The sequence below is a fragment of the Rhinoderma darwinii genome, chromosome 9 (assembly GCF_050947455.1).
Source record: "Rhinoderma darwinii isolate aRhiDar2 chromosome 9, aRhiDar2.hap1, whole genome shotgun sequence".
In the NCBI taxonomy this organism is placed as follows: Eukaryota; Metazoa; Chordata; class Amphibia; order Anura; family Rhinodermatidae; genus Rhinoderma; species Rhinoderma darwinii.
This window is the reverse complement of record NC_134695.1, coordinates 81,951,226-81,975,898: the sequence shown is the minus strand read 5'-3', so window position 1 is coordinate 81,975,898 and position 24,673 is coordinate 81,951,226. Positions and strand designations below refer to the sequence as shown.

The window sequence follows — 24,673 nt, the reverse complement described above, 5'->3', positions numbered from 1 at the left end:
AAAAGCAGGCAACACGGCTGAAAATTGGTGATAAATAAGCATGCAAATAATGTGCAGCCAGAATTTGAGGAATGAGACGACATCTCACCCACGGAGCTCTCTAGGTGCCTCCAGCAGGAAAAGCAAAGGACTCTACCATGTCGGGATATCATTGAGCATGCCCGACCAGTGTTATACGGGCAGTGTGTGACCAGCCTACCTGGGCACGACCTGAGATGTAGTGTCATTTATCTACCAGACGTAGTACAGTTTTCTATGACAAAGGTAAAAAGTAATCAATCCTTTTCTCCAAGCCAAAGGGGTCAAGTAAAGACACTTAACCAAACCGGGGAAGGAGGAAAAAAAAAAAAAGGAGCAAAACACTTAACTTGGAAAAGTCTGGATATAACTTAGTAATTGTGTTAACTGCTCTTGAGTGGAATCTACATTTCTCCGTTAAATTACCTACAATTTTAGCACTCCGGAGTTGAGCCAAGTTGTGCGAGTTCCCAGACTTTTACGTTCGGTCTTATCGCTTTGCAGCAGTTTAGCATATGTCACAATATTCCAGCGCTCCGATCGCTGCCCCCAAAACAAACATCTTAACAGGGGAACTGGTCAGGCTTCAGTTTCCGAGTGCTCACCGCAGAGTATTATAGTCTACTACTTTGTTCCACATAAAAACACTGGCATACAAGGTGGAAATATAACTACGGCAAGCCGCTGAGGTAAGCCCGAGATCAGTTTTATTGACAACAGATCCTTTACTCAATTGACAAGTTTAGGACTTTTTCCCCTTTGTCTCTTAACTTTAGCAAAAAAAATAACAAAAATCTTTGTTAAAATGCAATAAGGCCGGATAAAGCCCCGGTAGTTTTGCCCATAATCATGTAATAAGTAGTCCAGTAATAAGCATGAGAAACGTAGCAAAGAAAAGTATTAAAACTTTGTTACCATCACTTCAGAATAACTTTGCTTATATTTTAGTCAAGTCCTCGGCTGGATTTTGTCCCAACGACTGGTTTGGTGTCAATATCCAGGTGGAGCCTTATCAAAATTAGTGCAAAAGAAAAGTGGTGTAGTTACCGATAGCAACCCGTCAGATCCCACTATTCACTTCTCAGAGGCCTTTGGCAAAATTAAAGCAGCAGCCGGATTGGTTATCGCTACATACTTCTCTTTTCGTTTCAAAAAATGTAGAAAAAATCTTCGTCATATAGTATGCTCTGCTGTCATGCACTGTGGGAAGCACAGCTTTGTTTTTTACCTCTTTTTAGTAATGTGCTCCACCTGGTGTGAACACTATATATCAGACAATGCAATGAAACAGGATTAAGGGATCTCAGCTAAAGCCCCTATTACACCGGCCGATGCAGCGAGCGACGATCAATGAGACATCGTTGATCGGGGCTCGTCCGTCTGCTCTTGTCACACAGAGCTATGTATGGGGACGAGCGGTCATGTCCCCTTACATTATTATTATCATGTTGGCAGCGCGTCCCCCTGTTTACACACCAAGATGCGCTGCCGACAACCAGAATAATTAACTTTTTTTAAACGATGCAATCAGCAGATGATGGAGCGTCTAATGACCGCTGCCCTGTTTACACAGGGCAATTATCAACAACGAGCTTTCTATGAACGATCGTTTGCCCAATAATTGTTCAGTGTAAAACCCCCTTAAGGCTCTGTTCACGTCTGCGTTGTGATTCCATCAAATATGCTGGAAATAATAGTGCAGCTTGCTGTGCTACTTTTTCTGGTGAAACGACGGACACCCTGACGGACTCCAAAAGAGTCAATGGGGTCGGTCGGGCATAGACGGATCCATCAGAGCGCTGAATTTCATTTTTCTGCTCTTATGACGGAACAGAAAAACAGAATTCATAGCGCAGATGTGAACAAAGCCTATGATGTGTTTCAGCAGTGGAGACAGATTTTAAGCAGAATTTAGCAGAATTGTGACTGCAGCTCTGGATGCAACTGAAGTATGAGGTCAGCATAGGATAAGCAAAGCAGGGTATTAGCAATAACTAGACATTAAAAAAAGATTATATTTGGAGGTGATACAAAAAATGACGTTCATAAGAGAAGCACATTACCGTGCAAGATCATTCCCCATACTGAGGCCCCATGCACACAACCGTGTTCAGTCTGTGATATACGGTCCGCATTTTCGGACACATTTTCCAGAGCGAACACAGTGCAGGGAGCCGGGCTCCTAGCATCATAGTTATGTACGATGCTAGGAGTCCCTGCCTCTCCGCGGAACTACCATCCCGTACTGTAAACATGATTACAGTACGGGACAGTTGTCCGGCAGCGAGGCAGTGACTCCTAGCATCGTACATAACTATGATGCTAGGAGCCCGGCTCCCTGCACTGTGTTCGGTCCAGGAAATGCGTCCGACATGCGTACCGTATATCACAGACCAAACACGGTCGTGTGCGTGGGGCCTTATACTTTACACATTATGTCAAGCAACCAAAGAACATAAGGAACGTTGACTCATGGAATTTACAATCTTCCCTGTAGACAATAACACTGCAAGTGGCTGCCGGCGCCAATTCACCTTCCTAATTGGTCTCCTGAAATGAGAGGTTTGGTGGCCATATTGCTTTCTCGCCTATAGCCATTGAATAAGCCAAAAAGATTCCCAATATGTGCACATCTGATTGCATGGTCGGTTTCATTTTACTGTGTAATTTTTACCGATCCCCTTGTTAAATACACATCCGGACAGCGCTGTCTCAGATAAATGTAGTTATAAGGTGATAAATTTACCACAAAGTCAGATAAATGCCAAGAATGTGCACTGTAACCATAATGGGGGCGCTCCAAGCCAAAGTAACCCCTGAAAAAACGGTGAACGGACACAGATCCAGCGGAAAGATGGTTGCGACTTACCAGAATTTCATGGAGTCTAATGGGGGCTCCTACAGCCAACCATACAATTGACATAAATATTGCCACAGTTTCCCCTCATTATCGGCCATGTTTTTTCATGCAAAAGGCTGATCAACTGATCAAGACTGATCAACAGCAGAAAAAGTGCCACATTTTATTTTCTCATGTAGAATTTTTCAACCCATAGTCTATAGTAGGATTGGCAGAATGGGCATTATAAAAAGTATTTTTGGATTTTATTTTTTGCTCAGTGTTGAATCTGCTGTCGAATTTATGATGGAATCGGCCAAAATTACAGCAGTCCTCGCCTCCATCAACGACTTCAAATCTCAGGTCTATGCCTGGAATTCATTATTGCAAATGAAGTTTTCCAGGACTTTTCAGCATCAGAAATATACAAGAAATTTGATTTCTCCCATCCCACATGAATGCAAGCGGTTCATTTTATTAAAATGGAAACCGGTAACACTGCAAGGAATCCCATAATAAGAGTCAATTTATTGGCTGGAACTTGTGTTTCTTTTGTGTGGCTCTGCTATGTCAGCAATAATTTATGCCCTGTCCAAATGAGATTACTAGAGGAAAACTTAAAGGATTTTACAACTAAATCTGCAGTGAAAGGCTCGGGAAGGTTTTCCGTTTGCAGCAGGAGATTGACGGGAGTGACCTGGCAAGACACTGAACCCCACAAACCCCTCTTCCCCGGCTGCATTCCTTTCATCACCCATAGTGCTAACTGCGACCATGGACCAAAAGGCATTAAAAAGAAGCAAGTCAGCAAAGAGAAATTCTATATGACCAGAAACGCTGCTGTGTGTGGCCTGTGGTCAATGCTGGTAAACTCAGACTACTTGTATGTTCTATAATAACGTCAGACTGCATTGCATCAACATTTCATGGGGTTTATATATGGCATTATTAGTGATTTTGTGCAGGTAATCTTAGTCCTTAAGTAAAAAGAACTGATAAAAGCACAAAAATATAAAAATGAAACAAATAAATATTGAAAATCAATTGAATTTGAACGGACTAAAAATACAAAAACTTCCTGCAAAACTTGAATACATGAAAGCCTATGTTCACCTTCACTAACCATTTTACAGGTTTTATAAAAAACAAATAAAAAAAGGGGTTGTCCCACCATAAGAACTTATCACCTATCTATGGGATAGGTGATAAGTGTTTGATCACTGGCACCCCCACCGATCACGAGAACGGGGGTCCCGTGTCCCCTGATTGAATGAAGCGGCAGTCAATCATGTGTGGTGCCGCTCCATTCATTTTCTATGGAACTTACGGAGACAGCCGAGTTGTTGTTACCCTCGTTCTCGGGATCGGTGGGAGTCCCAGCGATTAGGGTAAGGCCACCCGGAGCGGCACTGACCCGGCCATGATGCGGCCAACAACCGCGTCAGTAGAAAGCTTGGCACAGCTGTCAAATAGCCTGTTAATGGCCGAGCGTTGTTGTGGGTAAAATTATGTGGCTATAAAGGGTGTGCTAATTAATGGGCGTCCGATTTTGCGGATAAATGGCCATCTTACCCATAACAACGCGCGGCCATTAACAGGCAATTTGACAGCAGCGCCAAGCGTGAAACTGGCATCGCGGCCGGGTCAGTACCGCTCGGTGTGGCCTTACCCTTACACACTTATTACCTATCCTGTGAATAGGTGACATGTGGACAACCCTTTTAATCTATATAATAGGATGAGTCACTTACAGTCTATATTATACTCCAGAGCTGCATTTACAATTCTATGGCCTTTAGAGCTAAAATCTCCCAGCATTCCTTGCTAGCTCAATGTCTGAACAGAATTGGCTCTGTTGATTTGCATTCTGGTAAATGCAGTCAGTAACATCAGTCGCACCCTTGACAGTAGAGGGCGTCTTCACTCCTATTCCAACCATTCTTATGACCACCAGGCAAATATGAAATGTAGGAAATCCAGATTACGCATTAAAGAGTAACTGTAGTTTTGAAACATCATAGACATATCGGAAGGTTTGATCGGTGGGGGTCCAGGCGCTGAGACCCCCACCGTTGCCAAAATGAAGGTGCAGAAGCACTTATCTGAGCGGTGTGCACTTCAGCTGTGATCGGAGCTCCTTATTAGGCTGAAGAAGACTCGCATGGGCTCATAGACATTCTATGTGAGCCCGTCTTCATACGAACCGGTGCAATGGCCGCCAATCAACGAGACAGCTCGTTGATCGGCGCTCGTTTGCTCCTGTCGCAAGGAGCTTTGTATGGGGATGAGCGCTCGTTACTCCGATCTCTCGTCCCAATACATTATTATCATGTTTACACAGGAAGATGTGCTGCCGACAACGATAATATTTTGTGCTGCCTAGACGATACGATCAATATGATATGGGTATATAAAGTAAGAAAATCTGATTCCCTCCAGTTGTGCCTTTCTGCCGTGGAATCTGCCGTTTTAGGGTCCCCTCTGTGCTATCCCAAAAGGGCCGCAGCGCTTAACGAGTCTGAGACACTCCAAATGTTCTCGGATTGGCCAGAGCTGCTCACGTGAGCAGTTCCATCTAAACCGTGAACAGAAGTATTGTCTCAGACTCGGAGAAGTGCTGAGGCCATTTTGAGATAAGACATAGAGAAGCCAGCGGATCCACGGCATAGCGGGGCAACTGGAGGGCAACAGGTATTATTACCCCATAGACCCCATCATATTTATAATTTTGTCCTGGGAACTTAATGTGGGATTTTTACAAGAAACCAGCCATTTGGATTCTTTTCCTAACACTTGATCAGGCTACAGGCTGTTTCTTTAGTACAGAACTTTACCTATTGCCCTACACAAACTCTTGGTTACTTGTTGCTGCCACTAGGGGGAGTTGTGCATTCAGCAGTATATGGTTCTTATAGAAGACACATACAGATCGTCCCCTGTGGAAGCCGCAGGCAGATTACATTTTAATGTGTAGAACAAAAGAACAGTCCTTTCTGCTAATGAAATGGACCAATGCCTTATAAAGTATAGAAAAAACACTTCAGGACCATCCATGATTAAAAAAAAATCCTGCAGCGATTGGCGCGTCTTAAAGTACTAACCAGCAATTTAAAAAAACTTTTACTTTAATACTGAAGAAAAAAAAAAAATCTGAACTTTATGTGGCTGGATGCCCTCACACCCTCCCTAGATAATTAACACATAAACCTGTGCACATGAAAATGGGAGTAGCAGGAGTTTATTAAAGCACAGAGCCCTCATATTTAGGTCATTTTTCCATAGCTACAAAAGGCATCTATGCCAAGGTCTGTGCATGACAGACACTGATCCCGCTGGCTGGAACTGCACACAGAGAGTCTTTGATCCAGCTGACAAATATATGGAGGTGATTAACCGCCGCTAGACAAACTTTGCCAACCAATAAGAAAGCTGTTTGAACAGGATCTGTTGTGGTTAATTCTCCTTTGAGCCGAGTTGTTTTAAGGTTGGCATGATCACAGTGGGCATTCATAAAATGACAAATTTTATATCCTGGGCTGTGCTGGCAGGGTAAAACAATTTTTTTGTGTCTTATGTATGAAACGGAGTGGCCCCTGACCTTGTGTGAACCCCCCCCCCCCCCATCTCCCATAATCCTCGGGCCAGATGCACCATTGCTGGCTCTTCTTGTAAGTTCCCCTGATGGGGGAGTCACTCTTCCAACATTCATTTTTGATTCATAGTTATTAGCTATTTATTAGTGTCTCTGAGGAAGTCATAAAAAAGTGTTGAGGGTGCTCTGGCAAGCAAATAGCTGGAACTGATACAGAAGAAAAAAACAAAACCTTATATTTCAACCTACAGATTGTATTTAACCCTTCTGATAAATGATGCAGATCTCTTTAAAGACTCTACTCTCCCCCCCCCCCCCCCCAGCATAATTTACAGTAAAGTCAACTCTCAGAAGGATTGTTTGGCTAGGTGATGGCGGAAACTTGAATGAAGAGGTGCGCCTGGACAGTGTCATGGAGCACGGGAATGACTCTTCCTGAGTGTGTTATTCTGCAGGCAGCTAAAAGCGAGTTCTCTTCTGCAACAATGTACCCACCTCAAACTCGCACAGGCAAAGGTTACAATAATAAGGTGTTCATTAGATACAATTAGTGAGGCTAACCATGTCTTTTGTAGCAATTGCTGCTAAAGTGTCTGCATCACGAAACACATGGCTGCAATTCTTTGTGAGATCTTTCTATAGATCTAAGTGTCATTTCCAAGACGAGCAAGAGAAGGAAGAATAAATAAGATTTGTGGCAATAGTGATGAAGTACATAGAAGATATTACAATTATTTCCAAAAACATTAACAGCCCCCGGGCATCTGCACACTTCTGTATTATGGCGGATGTGCGGTCACCGTAGTCAATTGTCTAAATATACATCAGTATATGTCAAACATCAGCCTTGCTCTAACACCAGCCCTGGCCTCTCGGTGCTGTTGGCTTGACTGCGACTTCCCACATACTTTTGCTTGAGGAGCAGGCCGAGAAAATGCAAATTGGAAAGCTGTGTGCGCCATGTATTGGTCTGAGATCAGCCTGTTTATGTTAAGAAGAGGCCTATAAAATAACAAATGCTGCATGCCAAGTACTAAGAGCCCGTCACTCACAGTAACAGAGCTGAAGGGAATTCTGGAGGATTTCTTACGTTAATAGGTCAACATCTCACAGGTCAGCAGCAATATCTGCTGTGGAAAAGATAGCGCTTTTGCAGCCGCAATTCCCCCGAAAATCCACGGGAGAATTGCGGCCCCATTCATTTCTATGGACTCATGCACACGACCGTGGATTGCAAAGCCCGTGCACGGCCCAGGAGCCTGGACCGCAGAAAGAACGGACATGTCTTATTACGGCCGTGTTCAGGCTCATAGAATATAACGTATGCGGCCATGTGCACGGCCTGCGAATTGCGGGCGGCTCGCGGTTGACACTCCGCGGCCGGCTGACCCGAAAATCACGGCCGTGCACATGGATACGTTCGTGTGCATGAGGCCTAACTGTTGGGCTTGTTAGTATAGCTCTAGATTCATATGACCATGAATAGGCTAAAGGCTATGCACACCTTTAAGGGCATTATTTTTTTTATAAATATATTAGTCCGTGTGTTTAGTGTAACATTGTAATTAGTCTTTATTAAAAAAAATATATATACACACTTTTTAGAGATACAGCTGTCCTGTATTCGCTATACAGAACAGCTGTATTGCTCGTTTTACACTTGAATCCGTCAGTCCCGCATACCTGGCGGGTTCTGTGACTGCGGGCCCTGAGTGTCTCTGAGACGCAGGATCCACCTGTAATCTATGAAATCTAAGTGAACTTAGAAGTGATCAATTACAGGTGGATCCTGCGTGACCCGCCGACACCGAACCTGTCAGGACTGTGGGACTTACGGATTCAGTGTAAAACGAGCGATATAGCTGTTCTATATAGCGGAAGTCAGGACAGCTGCATCTCCAAAAGTAAAACGATTTTTTAAATAAGGACTAATAACAAAGTTACACTAAACACACGGACTAATTTATAAAAAAAATAAAAAATTCCTCAAAAGGTGTACATGGCCTTTAATGTAAGTAAAGCTGTACTGCATTTTTTGTCTCCAAAAGCAGCGTTTTTGGACTATGCTACAGTAGAATACACGTAAACCAAACAACTGCTGTACGAAAAAGGGAATAGAAAAGAATAAATAGTGTAGTGAAGAGCAGAAAAATATACAAACTATATAATCATTCAAAAAGACCGATGTCTGACCAATGCTAAGCAGCTATCCTACTAAATGTCTACACAGGGCTGGTACCCACATGGTTAATTCTGCATCTCATTTTAAATGTATGGACCCACAATGATGAGGTAAAATGCTGGAACTCTTCTGATTACTATGCACTGCAGTCAAATTAAAAACATATTTCCTGACTGATTCTGAATATTACAAATGTGTGGCTGGCTCCGGGACGGAGGAGATGTGTAAGAGAAGGACATAAAGCGGGCTTATTGAGTGGCTCCACGGAGAACGATAGATTACGCCAAGGCTCACAAAACACATACATCACACGGACGCCCAATTCTCTTTCTGGCATCTGCTCCCCTGGCTTTGATGCATGTATATAATTCAGCCACTTTGACTTTGGGGAGCCGGTATTTCTGCACTTATAACTCTGCATTATGACATGTACTAATTGACGATTCCACATATAAAACGGCCACAAAGAGAAACGCTTGTAAAAGGTGTTTTATGGAAATGTTTGACAAATATTTGACGCTATAAAACAAAACAAACTCCAACTTGTGAAACTTTAATACACACGATGGAACCGTCAATAAATTTGCAACTTGCAACTTCCTCGGTAATAAAACAGAACTTTGCTCTGACTTCAAGACCAACGTAATCTCCAAGCTCTTAAAATGGCATTGTGTTGGATTTTATTACAGTTCCTAAAAACACAGGATAACCTAAGACCAAGTTTAAAAACTTTAATATCTTACTCATTTCCTGAGCACAATTGGCTCTGAACGTGATATTTACAGTCAGCTGTGTTTGCTTTTATCTTAAAGGGAAATTATGGTCAAGACAACCCCTGTCCATATAACCTATCAGGATATGTAAGTTATAGAGAGGCGTCCCCCACTTGGGACCCCCTCTATGAGCCCCACTGTAAGGCCTCATGCACACGACCATATTGGTTTATCAGACCACAAAAAAAACCTACGTTGTGCAACAGTGTGTCATCCGGACTCACAGATCCACAACAATTCACCAGTATCGGTGAATCTGCAAATCCGGACCGTAAAATATGTCACGACTTCTCCCGGACCAGAATATTCAAACATTCAAATTTTCTGAGATACTAAATTTGGGGTTTTCATTGTTCCCATAATCATCAACATTAAAAGAAAAAAATGCTGGAAATAGATCCATCAGTGTGTAATGAATGTATAGAATATGAGAGAGACACTTTTTGAATAGAATTACTAAAATAAATAAACTTTTTGATGATATTCTAATTCATTGAGAAGGACTAGTATATATATATATATATATGTGCCTTTTATTTTTACTTTTTTATTATGGAAAACTTAGATTTAAGTCTACTGTCTTGTCATTCCTGTGTTTGTTTACTTGCTATATTGCATTGAATTTACCAATTTGTACATTTTTTTTTTTGTTGGGTCGGGAGCCAGACCCATAGGAAAGGGGTTATTTGTGATAAGACAAACCCTTTAAATAATAGCATATTTACTGTGCGTTTTGCTAAACATCCAGAAAATATTGCTGTCCTATAATACAGGGGCCAATGATGGATCCTGACTACAAGGTTAATTCTGAATATAACTGCGAAAAAAAAGTCCTTTTACCATCAAGTCTCGGTTTACACTACTCGCCAAGGAGGAGAACATTGCCGCTCTGACGCCATCCAATCACAGAAGACAGCGTTAGAACGACTCGTGTACGTCGGCGTGCCTACGATCATCAGCATGGACGGCATTGAGTACCTAAGCCACTCTGACACCGTCCAATCAGAGCGTACAGCTTCAGAGGGGCAATGTTCACTCCCCCATGGCAAGTGAGTGGGACTAATTTGCATGTCGGGCGCCAAAACGAACGACACAAGTATTCTAGATACGCTGGGAGCTAGAAGTAGTAAAAGAAAAGCACAAAAATCTGTGAGGTGCCAGCAATCTAACTAAAAGGTCAGCTGCAGTTTTTTGTGTAGGTGACAGGTCCTCACCCACCAAGAAGCATCTAATCCCAATGCGGCACTCGTATCACGATAGCCCCCTTTTTCAGCTTCAGTCACAGATTTCCATCCAGCAAGTGCCTGTATCCCGACAGGAAGCCCTTTGTTTAAAATAGTTTTGGTTACTGTGTTTGCTCATTATCCCCAAGGCCCGACTAGTGCAAAAGTACATAGAAGAATGCTTACGTTATACCACCGAAATATGTAATGATATATTAAACACTCCAATGTAAATGCTTATACAAGCAATATAAATTCTCATGAAGTCACGTCTCCGCGAACCGGGACACTGCCATAAGGAACAATGTATATTTCTGGCGTAAACTCCTCTCCTCTCACATTTCAGATTTTGGATTCCAGGTATCAAATTGTTCATGACCTAATTTCACCCTCCCCTCGTGCAACCTACATATTTTATAGAACACTGCATACTTGCATATGAATTGGGCCACGTTCAAGCCTTACAAAAGCCTATCCAAACTCTTACATCTGCCGATGTTTAAATTCTTTACTCCCTCAAATGTACAGACCCCTGCAAAATGATTCAGATCAGAGTTTTTTGTTTTTTTTTTGGTAAACTGAAGCAATTTTTCAGTGGTGCATTTTTTTGCTGATTAATGGTATTTTACAGCCCGACGAAGGACTAAAGAAATGCTGGGATTGGGATGCATTAAATCCTTTTTGTTTGTCAGAAGTGGGTACAGTGAAGCCAAGAAATAGTCATTGTTATGGTTTGATACATTTTTATGGTATAAGCAAAAACAGAATAAAAAAAAATGCTCCAGCAAAATACTCATTAGTGTAATTAAAAGCGGGTTGCTGTTTCCCTCCATTGCGTTGTACTATGTGAACAGTAAAGAGCTCTTAAAGGGGTCGTCCAGGCACGAACAACTGATGATCTATCTACAGGATAGGTCATTAGTATATGATCGGTGGGGGTCCGACACCCGGAGCCCGCACCGATCAGTTGCTCCGGCTGCCTTCGGGCTCCGGATGTCCATGCTGGAGGCAGACTGCTCCAGTGACGGAATAGCGGCCGGGCTGCACTACAGTAGCTCTGCTCCTATTCTGGGCCGCTATTCAGTAACCGGAGCCATCTGCTTTCGGCGCCGAATACTGCATACCCTGCATAACATCCGGCGCCCGGAGGCAGCCAGAGCGACTGATCGCAGAAGGGTCTGGGTGTCATCAGTTGTCGGTGCCTGGATAACCCCTTTAAGTAGATTTCACAGGATTATAAACCTTGACTGTTTGCTTCCAAAAACAGCACCAAACCTGTCTATGGGTTGTGTGTGGTACTGCAGCTCAGCTCAATTTTGGTGAATAGGACCAAATACCACACACAAACTGTGGACAGGTCTGACACTGATTTTAAGAGAGAGCAGAGATAGAAGCATCCAGAGCTGCTGAGAATTGTGAATCTGTTATTGGTGCAGTAATAAGAAATACAACGTGTAGTCCAGGGAGACTATGAGTGTATTATAGGTTATCTTCAACTATGAACATCACTTCATTTTGAGGTCGAACATAACATATCTTTATAGTCTCAAACCCCATATAGACAGAGAGGGACATGATAAAATACTGTATACCCTCTACTACTAGGTACTACTAGGGGAAACTTACTGAAGATGGATTATTACCTCTCCCATTCAACTCAAATCATAAATACAGCCGCACAATGTCTGATCAGAACGGTCACCTTGCAGCACTGGGGTCCTGAGTTGAAATCCAAACAAGGACAAATATCTTCATGGGGTTTGTATGTTTTTGCTTGGGTTTCCTCCGGTTTTCTCCCACACTTTATAAACATACTGATAGGTTAATTAGCCCTATGGGCCTGTTCACATCAGCTTTGCTTTCCGTTAAGGGGTTCCATCGGAGCTTTCTGTTGTGGGAACCCCTCTACGGAAAGGCAAACGGAAACCTTAGCTTCTGTTTGCATCACCATTGATCTTAATGGTGACGGAAACGTTGCGAATGTGACAGGGTTCCGTTGTTTTTTACTGAATCAATAGCGCAGTCGACTACACTATTAATTCCGTTGAAAACAACCAAACCCTGTCACAACCGGAAACCATTAGCAAAGCTCAGACGGAGCCCCTCAACGGAAAGCAACCCTGATGTGAACACAGCATAATATTTTTTTTTTCTGAGATAGGGAAATTAGATTGACTGATGTGAGTGATGAGGAATATATTGGCGCTAGATAAGCAACATATAAATAAATATTCAGCACACTCCCCCTGGTGGCGGGAGGAATATGGAGAATAAACACAGCTGTGCTAATACACCCTTTTCTAATTTCCATTTGACCAGGTAAGTATCAGGTATCAAATCAATGATGTTCCTGCAGATTCTATATATCTGCTAAATGTATCGTCTGCATGGTGTAGTTCCAATCAGGTCCTAAAGTATTGTTGTGTATCAGACATGAATCTAAAGATTGAAGACTATGAACTGAATATTTCTAGGCCAACAGCGCTGTGGTCTCTGTCATGAGGATTTGGAAGGTCCAATATTCACAATTGGTGACAAAGGTTGAGTTGCACTTAAAGAGGACGTGTCACGAGGTCATATAAGTTGAACTACTGATACGGTCTCCCTGATTCCAGCTCAGTTTTTTTTCTTCCTGGACCCTCCTGTTGCAGAGATATGGCCGACTGTGGTGTTGACTCCTTATATGCTAATTTGTTGCAGTTAGTGAACTGGGTGGAGCTAGTTTCCCTGCCTCTGATGCTGACCAATCAGCGCAAGGCAGCTTGAGAGTAGTTCACACCCCGTTGGCTAACTACAGCAAATTAGAATATAGGAAGCCAACAACAGCGGGCCATATTTCTGGAACGGGGGGAGTCCACGTAAAAAAATAAAAATGGTGCTGGATCAATGAGACAGCGCTATTCAGGTCAGTAATCAGTTCAACTTATATGACCTAGTGACACGTCTTCTGAGTCCTGCTGAGTACCATGAATGCCGTTGATCTTGACTCATAGTCTTGCGAATTTACAAAAAACAGCTAACATTTCTGAATACAGTTCAATGTTGTACAGGTCAGGGGTGTATGCTAGGCCAACATAAAGCCTCCATCATGCCATGTCCAAAGGCCAACTTTTTCTAACATATTTGATGCATTTCCCATGTATTCTTCAAAAAAGGGAATCCTAATAATTGAGGTAAATGGTACGTAGCGAGAGGTCCTGGGAATCTGTCTCAGCACGGATGACCCTCAGTATGTGGAGGGTGTGTGCGCTGTATGCAGAGCTTCAGGCAAAGCAGAGAAAGCAGCGATTCTGCCTCCCCCACAAACACTTTCACACAACTACAAATGCTGCTGTTGCTAAATAAACAGATGATATAATACCAGAGAACAGCAGGGATACAGATTTATTGCAGATTTTTCAAGGGTAATCTGAAGCGAATGTAACAACAAGATAATGGACTTAATTATCGTTTACTCCTTTTGGGCTTTATAAAGATTTCAGCCAAAGTAAGTAAATGTACAATAAGTATCTCATCTCCTCAGTTTAACCTCTAAGAGCATCAAACCTTCACACAGTCAATGCGATGCAGCGTTACTTATTCAGTAACTAGTAAAAACAAAAGCATCTAATCAGGATTTCCAGCCCATGCAATGCTTCACCCCCATCAACAGGGGCGCTGCTGCAATGTGGCTGTGGGGTGATGCAGCAAGGCACTGAATTCTGGCCAAACCAGCAACCTCAGGAGTCCCAGCAAAGAGGAGCACTGTTGTCCCCTCCGTATTGATGGGATATGTATATACAATTATACTTACAACTCTCAGGTAAATGGATTGCACAAAAGTTAACAAATACGAACTTTCCTGAAGCCACAAGACCTGAGATCCGGGCTCTGGGACACCCTACAAGTTAGAGCACATAATATAGTGATCTATTCTTTTGATTTACAGAAAATCTTAAAACTCTTTAACGGGTCAGCAATGTATAGAAATGGAAGTGCTTCTTCTCCTTCCAACAAGCAACATGTTCACTACCCGTTTATTAACGGAAACCTGATTTAATCAACATTTACCATATTTTTTTATACTAGAAGAGACATTTTTTAGCAGAATTAAAGCTGGTTAAAAAGTGGCGTCATCTTATAGTCCAAATGCCAGGTAGAAGAGAAGACACGTCATAGCTGATTAGCACCAGGGTGGAGCTGCTGGGTATCACAATATGTGTGGAAGTGCCCAAAACACCTTTTATTTCTCTGCAGGTATTGTTCGTGAGTGTTAGGCTGGATTCACACGAGCATGTTCGGTCCGTAAATGACGGACGTATTTCGGCCGCAAGTCCCGGACCGAACACTCTGCAGGGAGCCGGGCTCCTAGCATCATACTTATGTACGACGCTAGGAGTCCCTGCCTCGCTGCAGGACAACTGTCCCGTACTGAAAACATGATTACAGTACGGGACAGTTGTCCTGCAGCGAGGCAGGGACTCCTAGCGTCGTACATAAGTATGATGCTAGGAGCCCGGCTCCCTGCACTGTGTTCGGTCCGGTACTTGCGGCCGAAATACGTCCGTCAATTACAGACGTAATTAGTGTGTGTGCACATACCCTTATTGTGATACCCAGTTGCTGCAAGTCACAATGAGAAGGTGGATAGTATCTCCACCCTGTAGTCTTATGTGTATTCAAGCTAATCAGTCCCAGTCTATCTATTGTGACACTGAGGAAGACTAACAGCAGGGGGAGCTAGAGTGCACAGAATTCACGATCTGGTGCTGTTCTGGATTCTACCTCTGTGACTGTATGCCACGAGAACTGCCTTCTGGCACACAGCCCAATCCCACAGCTCCGGCCCAGCAGTGCCCACAGCCTTTACACGGCCGTACCACATTCGTTACTGCCCACAGCTTTTATCCAGCCCTCCAGCACCACCCACAGCTTTTACCGGGCCCTCCAGCACCGCCCAAAGCTCCTACCCGGCCCTCCGACGGAAGTCCTACCCTGCCCTCCGGCACAGCTTCTACCCTGCCCTCCGGCACAGCTTCTACCGTGCCCTCCGGCACAGCTTCTACCCTGCCCTCCGGCACAGCTTCTACCCTGCCCTCCGGCAGATTCTACCCGGCCCTCCGGCACAGATTCTACCCGGCCCTCCGGCGCAGCTCCTACCCGGCCCTCCGGCGCAGCTCCTACCCGGCCCTCCGGAGCAGCTCCTACCCGGCCCTCCTGCACAGCTTCTACCCTGCCCTCCGGCACAGCTTCTACCCTGCCCTCCGGCACAGCTTCTACCCTGCCCTCCGGCACAGCTTCTACCCTGCCCTCCGGCACAGCTTCTACCCTGCCCTCCTGCACAGCTTCTACCCTGCCCTCCGGCACAGCTTCTACCCTGCCCTCCGGCACAGCTTCTACCCTGCCCTCCGGCACAGCTTCTACCCTGCCCTCCGGCACAGCTTCTACCCTGCCCTCCGGCACAGCTTCTACCCTGCCCTCCGGCACAGCTTCTACCCTGCCCTCCGGCACAGCTTCTACCCTGCCCCCCGGCACAACTTCTGCCTAGCCCCCCGGCACAACTTCTGCCTAGCCCCCCGTCACAACTTCTACCTAGCCCCCCAGCACAACTTCTACCTAGCCCCCGGGCACAACTTCTATCTAGCCCCCCAGCACAACTTCTATCTAGCCCCCCAGCACCGCCCACAACTTCTACCCAGCAATACCCACAGCTCCTCCTCCTTATACACCCTGACCTGTGTCACCAGTGGCGGTCTCCCTCCCCAAATGTTACATGTGCTTCCCCATCACCCACTGTCACTTTGTCACTCAGAGGATGTGCCATCAGTAATACAAATATATTTGTAGCATTAAAAAAACAAAACACAATTTCCTTGATTTCTACCCTCTAAAGTTGGGGGCATCTTATCATCGGGAGTGTCCTATAGTCCAAAAAGTACTGTAACTTGCTTAACCAGTGAAAACAAAATAAAAGATTCTCTTCTCGTGATAAAGTTTAAAAAGGTTTATTGGTCAAAAAAGCTTGACCCGTAACAGGAAAGGCCTTGAGCAAAGGAAACAAAATAATTTGGGTAAAGGTAAGTCCACAAATCTGTAATTGATGTATTATACAAAACATGTTTAACCCCTTTAAAAAAAAAATGCGAGAAATCTCACATACAATTTTGCAAATGAACCAGATAATCCTGTTTAGCATGAAGAAAACCCTGCAAAATTACAGACGGAGCAGCCCTGACCCTTCCCGACCTTCACTGAAATAAAAGCCTGCCGTGCTAAAAATCCATTCCCCAAATAGCTGTAATGGTTCCTAAACCAATCCAAACGGGGAAATCACATCGCTTGGAGGAAAATGCCTGAGATATCAGGGAAATACTAAAGATCTGCAGCATGGAGGGGAAGCGTTCACATGAAGTGACCTCAAATGCCCTTTAAATCTCTTCAGCAGCAGAAGAAGGAATGCCTTGTGGCCATTCAACACTGGGGAACACATTGCATTACTATTACTGAATTTTTGTCAAGGTTTTATTTGCAATTGAAGGTGAAATAAACACATGGGCAGTTTATGGTGTAAAAAAAAATCTGCAAATGCTCTTTACTCCGATATTACTGCAGAATTCTGGAAAATAGGGTTTTAAGCCACGGGATCAAACACATCTATAGTCTGTGCATATTTACTTTCCTAAATTTACAGATCCAAGACACACATACAGTAAAATGCACTAATATAGGCATGCACCGTATACGCACACCAGGAAAAGCTGTGATTGTGAGGGGAAATATCTGCACATAAAAAACTTTGTGAGTATTTCTACGAAGACCCATTTGCAGCTCTACGTTGATATAATACAATGCAAAACATCTTAAACTCGTCCCTGGAAATTGAGTATTTCAGGCTTGGACTCCACTCATTTTCAAGCATCCGAGATCACAAAAAAAAAGGTGAAAATTTGGGATTCTGTGCGTCCAAAATTGCGGACATCAGATGTTTCACGTGACTTATATGGGTGGCAATACACGTGATGTTGCACTGCAATCTACCACAGTTTGATAACCACATAATGTAATATATTCTTGGAGCACTCGACTAACAAATTCTATTTAGACTGCGGGCTGTCTTCTTATTAGTGGGTTTAACCATGGCGCATAGAAATGCAACATACAGCTTTACCAATTCTACCATTAGCAGCAGAACAAGTTGTACTGAAGAGCTCAGCGATTGTCACTATTCCAACAAGTCGGTCAGATTTCTGCCCTGCAAAATCTGCGCTGGTCACCTATGTTATTAGTGAGATCTAGGAGCCAACAACCCCTCGCCGCTAAGGTATGGACAAGCTCCATATTAAAGCCAATGGTTGTGAAATGTTTATTGGCTATGTATTATTTGTTTGTGTCTTAAAGAGAAATAGGGGAGAGAGAAAATTCTCTGGTGCATCGATCAAATAACATTTATATCCAATTAGAGAGATAATCACAGCGCACAACCTAATCCAAAACGTGATTGTGTTTATTTTCTGATTATATTGGTATCCTCACACTGAGGCCAAAACATTACCAACAATTTCATGAGAAAATAAACATAATTACTTCATGAATCAAATTATTTTAACGTGCATGTAGGAGTGTGAAGAGAGCAATATACCATGATCATGCCCAACGCAATTCACCCCACTTTCCTCTCATTTCACCCCACTTTCCTCTCATTTCACCCCACTTTCCTCTCATTTCATGATTTCACCCCAAAGAAAATACATTTGACAAGAAATCAGCCGCCTCACTACTCTCCGGTGTCCTGCAATGTCCATCAACAGGATACAAGAGTCTCAAGCAGCAGACACCAGTCATATCATATACACAGCCAAATCTGCATCAAAAGCCGAGACAAAATCTGCATGTAACACGCAGATTTGTTTGCAGAATTTAAGGCAGGTTCCATTGCATATTTTATACACAATGTGTGAATCCAGCCGTAAAGGTGTGTTCCTATCACAAACATTTATGGCATATCCATAAGATATGCCATAAATGTCTAATAGTTGCAGGTCCCACCACTGGGATGTCGAAACTGAAGGGCCCCTGACCTCCGTCCGACCTGGTGAGCAAGTGTGCTTAGCAGTTTTCATAACGCCCATAGAAGTGAATAAAATCGGGGAATAGTGAGAATCAAAACCAATGATGGTGATGAAACTCAAAAAAATCCAACGCTAGAAGCGGCGCTGATTTCTAGGAGCGTGGTAGGCTGTTAATCCTTAGTGTAGCAAAAAGGAAGCAGACATGGTGTAAAATAAAAAACAAAGTCTTTAATAATACAGGCGACGCGTTTTGGAGCCGGACCGGCTCCTTTCTCAGGCAATATTAGAACATGGTAGAAGTGAATAGATAGAGCCATGCAAATGTGCCACCACCTCTCCATTCATTCTCTGCTTGAATGCGCCGGTCAGGGGCCACCCCACCAGGCAGGACAGTGGTCAGGGTCCATATACACACACACATACATAAATATATACATGGTTAGTCAGTGTGATTAGTGCAACTTTCTAAATAGTTTTTATTAAAAATGAGTTTTACTTTTTGAGATACGGCTGCTCTGTACTCTCTATACACAGCAGCTGTATCTAGACCTAAATCCTGCTCCCATCGACTCCGCGGGACTGACAGGTTCAGTGACAGCGGATCCTGCGTGTCTCAGACAGTTCATAACAGATGTGATCGATTACAGGTGGATCCCGTGTCTCAGAGACAAGCAGGACCCGCTGACACTGAACCCGTCAGGTCAGCAGGACTGACAGATTCAGGTCATAGCGAACGATTCAGCTGCTCTGTATAGAGAATACAAAGCAGCTGTATCTAAAAAAGTAAAACTAATTTTTAATAAAAACTATTTAGAAAGTTGCACTAATCACACTGACGAAGGCTTCGTTCACCTGCGTTGGGACTCCGTTCATGGGTTCCGTCGGAGCTTCCCGTCAGGGGAACCCATGAACGGAATCTAAACTGAAACAAACGGAAACCATTGGTTTCCATTTGCACCACCATTTTGTCGACTACGGTATTGATTCCATCAAAACAACAGAACCCTTAGCGTCATGCCCACTTCAGTTTTTTTTCATCAGGGTGCTATTCGTTGTTTTAACTGATAGCACCCTGACACATTCATTTTAATTGGGCCATGCACACTTCCGTTGTTTTAACAGAACCGTGCGGCCGTTCCGTCAAAAGTAGGGCAGGTCCTACTCCTGCCCGTTTTTGACGGAACAGTCTCGGCCCTTTCATTGAATTTGGTCCATGAAACAACAGACTGCACACGGTAGCCATCAGTGTGCGGCCCGTGTTTGACGGAACCGTCATTAGCAGCCGTACAACGGCCGACGGAAGTGTGCATGAGGCCTTACACAACTGAGACAAACGGAAACCATTTGCACTGGATCCGTCACCATTGAAATCAAACGTAAACCTATGCGGTTTTTTGCAGTTTGGAATCAGGTCATGGGTTCCCCTGACGGAAAGGTCAGATGAAACCCATGAACGTAGCCCTGACTCAGATGTGAACGAAGCCTAACCTTTTTATTAAAAAAAAAAAAATTGCATCCAAACGGTGTACGTAGCCTTTAAGCATACTACAATAAATTATTCTGCAGCAACCAAAATCCATTCCAGTCCTAGAGGAAGTTTAGTAGTTGAAAAAGCTCGGCAACATGCATTTACAGTGCATCTGTGTGTCAATACTTCCTCGTGAACAAATAGAATTATGAAAAATAAAGAAGAGTATGCCTTTAATCTCCTAGGAATCCCATTTCTAATGGATCATAACCAGCTGTATTTCTGCCAGTTCAATCTTGCCCTTCTTCTAAGTACTGCAATATTTTGTTTGTACAATATAAACTCTCATAGATTACACTCGGCGATATCTCTGACTCACAGGCACGCTCTCCTCGCCATCTCTTTACACCCAACTAATGAGATCGTTCTCAAAGCTTGGAATCCACTAAAGGGCCAAGAAAAGAAAATAAATCTGAAATTATCATTAATAAGATGAAGAAGAAAAAAAACCAGAGTAAAAGGTTCACGGTCTTCAGGGGACGGGTCCATACAAACAGCAGATCTGGCTTATAAGGCTGATGTCGTCATAGAGCCACTCATCATTATCAACCCTTCCCATTCGCAATAATATAACATCCTATTGGATTACGAAACAATTTAGAGCTAAAGTTCACATATGGGAAAAAGTCGTAGAGAAAATTGATCCAACCAAAACACTCAATTACACAGACTATATCCCACGATTTACATAATGGTTCCCATGAACATGTAGTCAGCTGGGGAGGTGCGTCACTTGTGTGCGTGTGTCATTTAAGGGATCAGAGATGATAAAACCTAAAAAATAAAAGTATGAAATATAAGATTCCTTGATAATCTCAGTGGGTATTTTGTGGATGAAATCAATGGTATTAAATCATGCGAATACAGTAAGAATATCTCCTCTGATTCTCCTAGACTGAGATTTATGAAGATCATTAAAGGGGTTTTCCAGCCAATAAAAATTGATGGCCAACAATAGCTGATCGCTCAGGGTCTGACTGCCGGGACCCGATCAGCTGTTTTGAAGGGGCTGCAGCACTCGTACGGGCACTGCTCCCCCTTCATTGCGGTCACTGCTCGTACTGTTGATCGCCAACAAAGCAGTAGCGCTGGTTCACAGTATTACAGCCTTTCCCCATTCACTTCAATGGCAGAAGGTTGTAATATTGTGAATCGCCGCTTCTGCACGGGATAGTTCATCAATATATGATCGGTGGGGGTCAGACACCCAGAACCCACAGCGGTCAGCTGTTCCGGCTGCCTCCGAGCACCGGATGTTATGCAGTGGTCGGTGCCGGAAGCAGATGACTCCGTACACCGTATAGCGGCCATGCACGGGTTACTGTAACTCTACTCCTAGTTACTTGAATAGGAGCAGAGCAGCAGTACTGCAGCACGGCCGCTATACAGTGGTGGGAGCAATCTGCTTCCGGCACAAACCACTGCATAACATCCGATGCTCGGAGGCAGCCGGAACAGCTGATAGGTGTGGGGTCCAGTTGTCGGACCCCCACCTAGCATATACTGATGACCTATCCTGTGTATAGGTCATCAGAATGAAAAAGCACCCAGTGCCTGGACAACCCCATTAATGGCAAAAATTGCCCTGTATCTGGTAGTCTGTGATGGTAGTCTTTATCAAGTCCTGTAGTGTAACATGACAGCTGCACACTACCCTGCAGCACATGCGGTGGGGTGGTTTTGTGTATTAAAGGGCATCAAACTCTCCCCTAAACTGGGAGTGAGACCCTCGAATACCCCCACTTGTTGACTGTGAAGGTGCCATACTCCTCGAGTCTCTTTGATAGGGACCACAAGCCCCAAGTAGCTCACAAGACAGATTTACCAAATTAAACTTGCGGCATTACCATACATTATCTAGTTACAATGTTGTTGTGAAAGTAAATTTGCCAATAAGGTTGGCATTCTCAAGTAGGAGGTGAGGTGATGTGAAAAGGGCTTGTCCACACGTAGCGGTATCGCTTCGTTTTTTTCCGTCTGGAATTGCGGATGGAAAATACGCAGCAGAATACAGTAGCAGCAGAGTGGGTGAGATTTAACAAATCTCATCCACAAGCTGCGTAAAATTTCCAACCAGAAATTGACCTGCCGTGCGGATCTTTAGTTCTGAAAAATGCAGCAAAGTACGCACCATTTTATACAGTCAAAAATGCATGAAATTGCGTGTTTTTGCCACAGCGGAAAGTCTCCTACTTTCAACGGAATTGCTGCAGAAATTTTCTGCAGCAATTCTGTTACATGTGGACAAGCCCTAAAAGTTCAACTAAAAATAAGGTTGATTTTTATCCAAAACCTATCTTGAAACTCAAAGACCCATAAACAAGTCTTTACTGAATATTAATGACAAACATCATCTCATCAGTGTATAGCGGAGAGTGGAGGGTTATCAATCACTACCATCATCTCGAGGATCATCACAAGCAACGTGCAGAAAAAGAACTTCTAGCTAGGACGCATTATGACATATCAACACCTCTAAGAATAATCATGAAGAGTGGATGTTTGTTAGATTATGGTCAAGCTCTGTATGAACTTTGATGGGAATGTGAAAATCCAAATAAAATCAGGAAAGCCAAACGTTTCGCTGGACTGTGTTGTTGGCTCGGACCCAGCAGAAACTGGCTTTCCAGGCGAGTCTGTGAAGTAGAACGCGCTACACTTAACTAGTTTCTCCTCTTTAGAGTTTTATTAGAGCTGAAAGCATCTTTAAGTAAAACACATTTTCCCCCTGTGGTTTTATCTTCCGTCATTACTGCCAGATAAATTGTCTACAACACTCGGAGCCGGCTCTATGGGAGACAATGCCAGCTGTTCCCGGAGAGGATACATAGGAGGTTAGTCACTGGATATTTTACTATACGCTATGGCAGGAGAGCCCATTTTTGTTTTATAGGCCCATCATCACCACTCAGCTCTCCTATAGAAGGACCAGGAAAGAAAGGGAAAACTAAAGTGTATTTGATTGTTTACAAAAGCCTAATAGAGTTTAGGGCCGGGCCCCGGAGAGAGGTGCAAGAGGCCAGCCAAGAAAGTGTCATTTCCTCCATACTAGTTAGGTGGAACCTGCATTCTCGACACCCGACATAGGCACCTGCGAGTCCGGCTGTCGTCTCACTACAAGCTCCAGCATAGCCCATGAGTAAGATGAAAATCCCACACGACGTGCAGAGGTGTAAAACCAGGGACACAGAAGAACACAAATGAGATTGTAATATGCTACAATCGACCACAGTACATGCAATACGAACTTTAAATGACATTTTTATTGAGATTGGGCCTTTTGTGACCTGACTTTTCTTATATCCTTAATTGTGGAGATGAAGAAAACCAAAGCTAGGCAGGAAGAACTTAACCTATGGAAATTAGTCGGTAGTGTTGTGGTGAACAAAAGCTGGAGAAACCTTCAAAAACACAAACATTCAGGAAAAATAAACCCAATGAATAAACCATTATTTCATTTATTTACCAGCAGATCGAAAACTGATGTCTTTTTGCTCATAAAATAAAAAGGGCTATAAGTATTTGGCTCTGCTTATCCGCAAACTTATAAAACTTCAGAAGAACAGCTCGCAAGCAGATTCACATTAACGTATGTGTGGCTATCCTGCCAATTCTGTATATGATGGAACAGCCAGCATATAACCAAGTCTCTAGGAACTAAGCTTATAAGACAGGCCAGGGCACAGTTGCATTTAATAAATGGCACCGTGAACTATCAGTCTGGGGGTCTGCGGTTGGGCTCCATGGATCAGAACTTTAGGGCTGCAGGAAACATTCCCGCCTGGTGAATAGCTAAGAACACATCTAGGAAGGAAAAGCAGCTCACACTGCATTAGACCCCCCCATGTTTTCTACATGGTCTCTGAACCCCATTGACAAGCATGGCAGAATGCTACACGCAGCCTCTACAATAGCGGCGCTCTAATGTACAACATATTTCATGCTTTGTTTGATTTCTATCCTTATCAATCATAAGCTGAATGCCACAGATCCTGGTCGAGACCACTGGCAAAATTGTTAAATCGTACCTTAGTTTTCATTAAAAACCTCAAAATCATTATGCTCTTCAGTCCCCAATGTCGTTATGATGTTTCACCCGAATTTTAGTGCTTTCAGAATTCTTTTAACCTCCTATTCAGTTACAGCTGCCCCGCTATTTTCTGTTCTGTCTATAGCGGGGGGCAATTCACTGATATGTAAATCTGCCGGACACAGCAGCATGAACTTCCTTGCATGCCTTGCGGCGACTTCGGTAGCGCGCATGATAGATATATATATACATATATAAAATCTTTTTTTTTTAAAAAGCTGTCTCATGATATATGAATAAATGTTTAGACATTTAGGGTTAGATTATATATATATATTTACACATACATAAATATATACACTAATCTCTCTTAATTTCAATGGCCCATTCGTCGCCCCTGGGACACATGTAAGTTATCTTCTTAGTACTGCTCTCCTATG

General features: G+C 43.5%; 1 protein-coding gene across 3 annotated transcripts in view; it reads right to left on the bottom strand.

Moving 5' to 3' along the window:
- The window catches only part of BANP (BTG3 associated nuclear protein), a 343,815-nt gene that overhangs the window by 211,301 nt on the left and 107,841 nt on the right, over window positions 1–24,673 (bottom strand). The window lies entirely within an intron of this gene.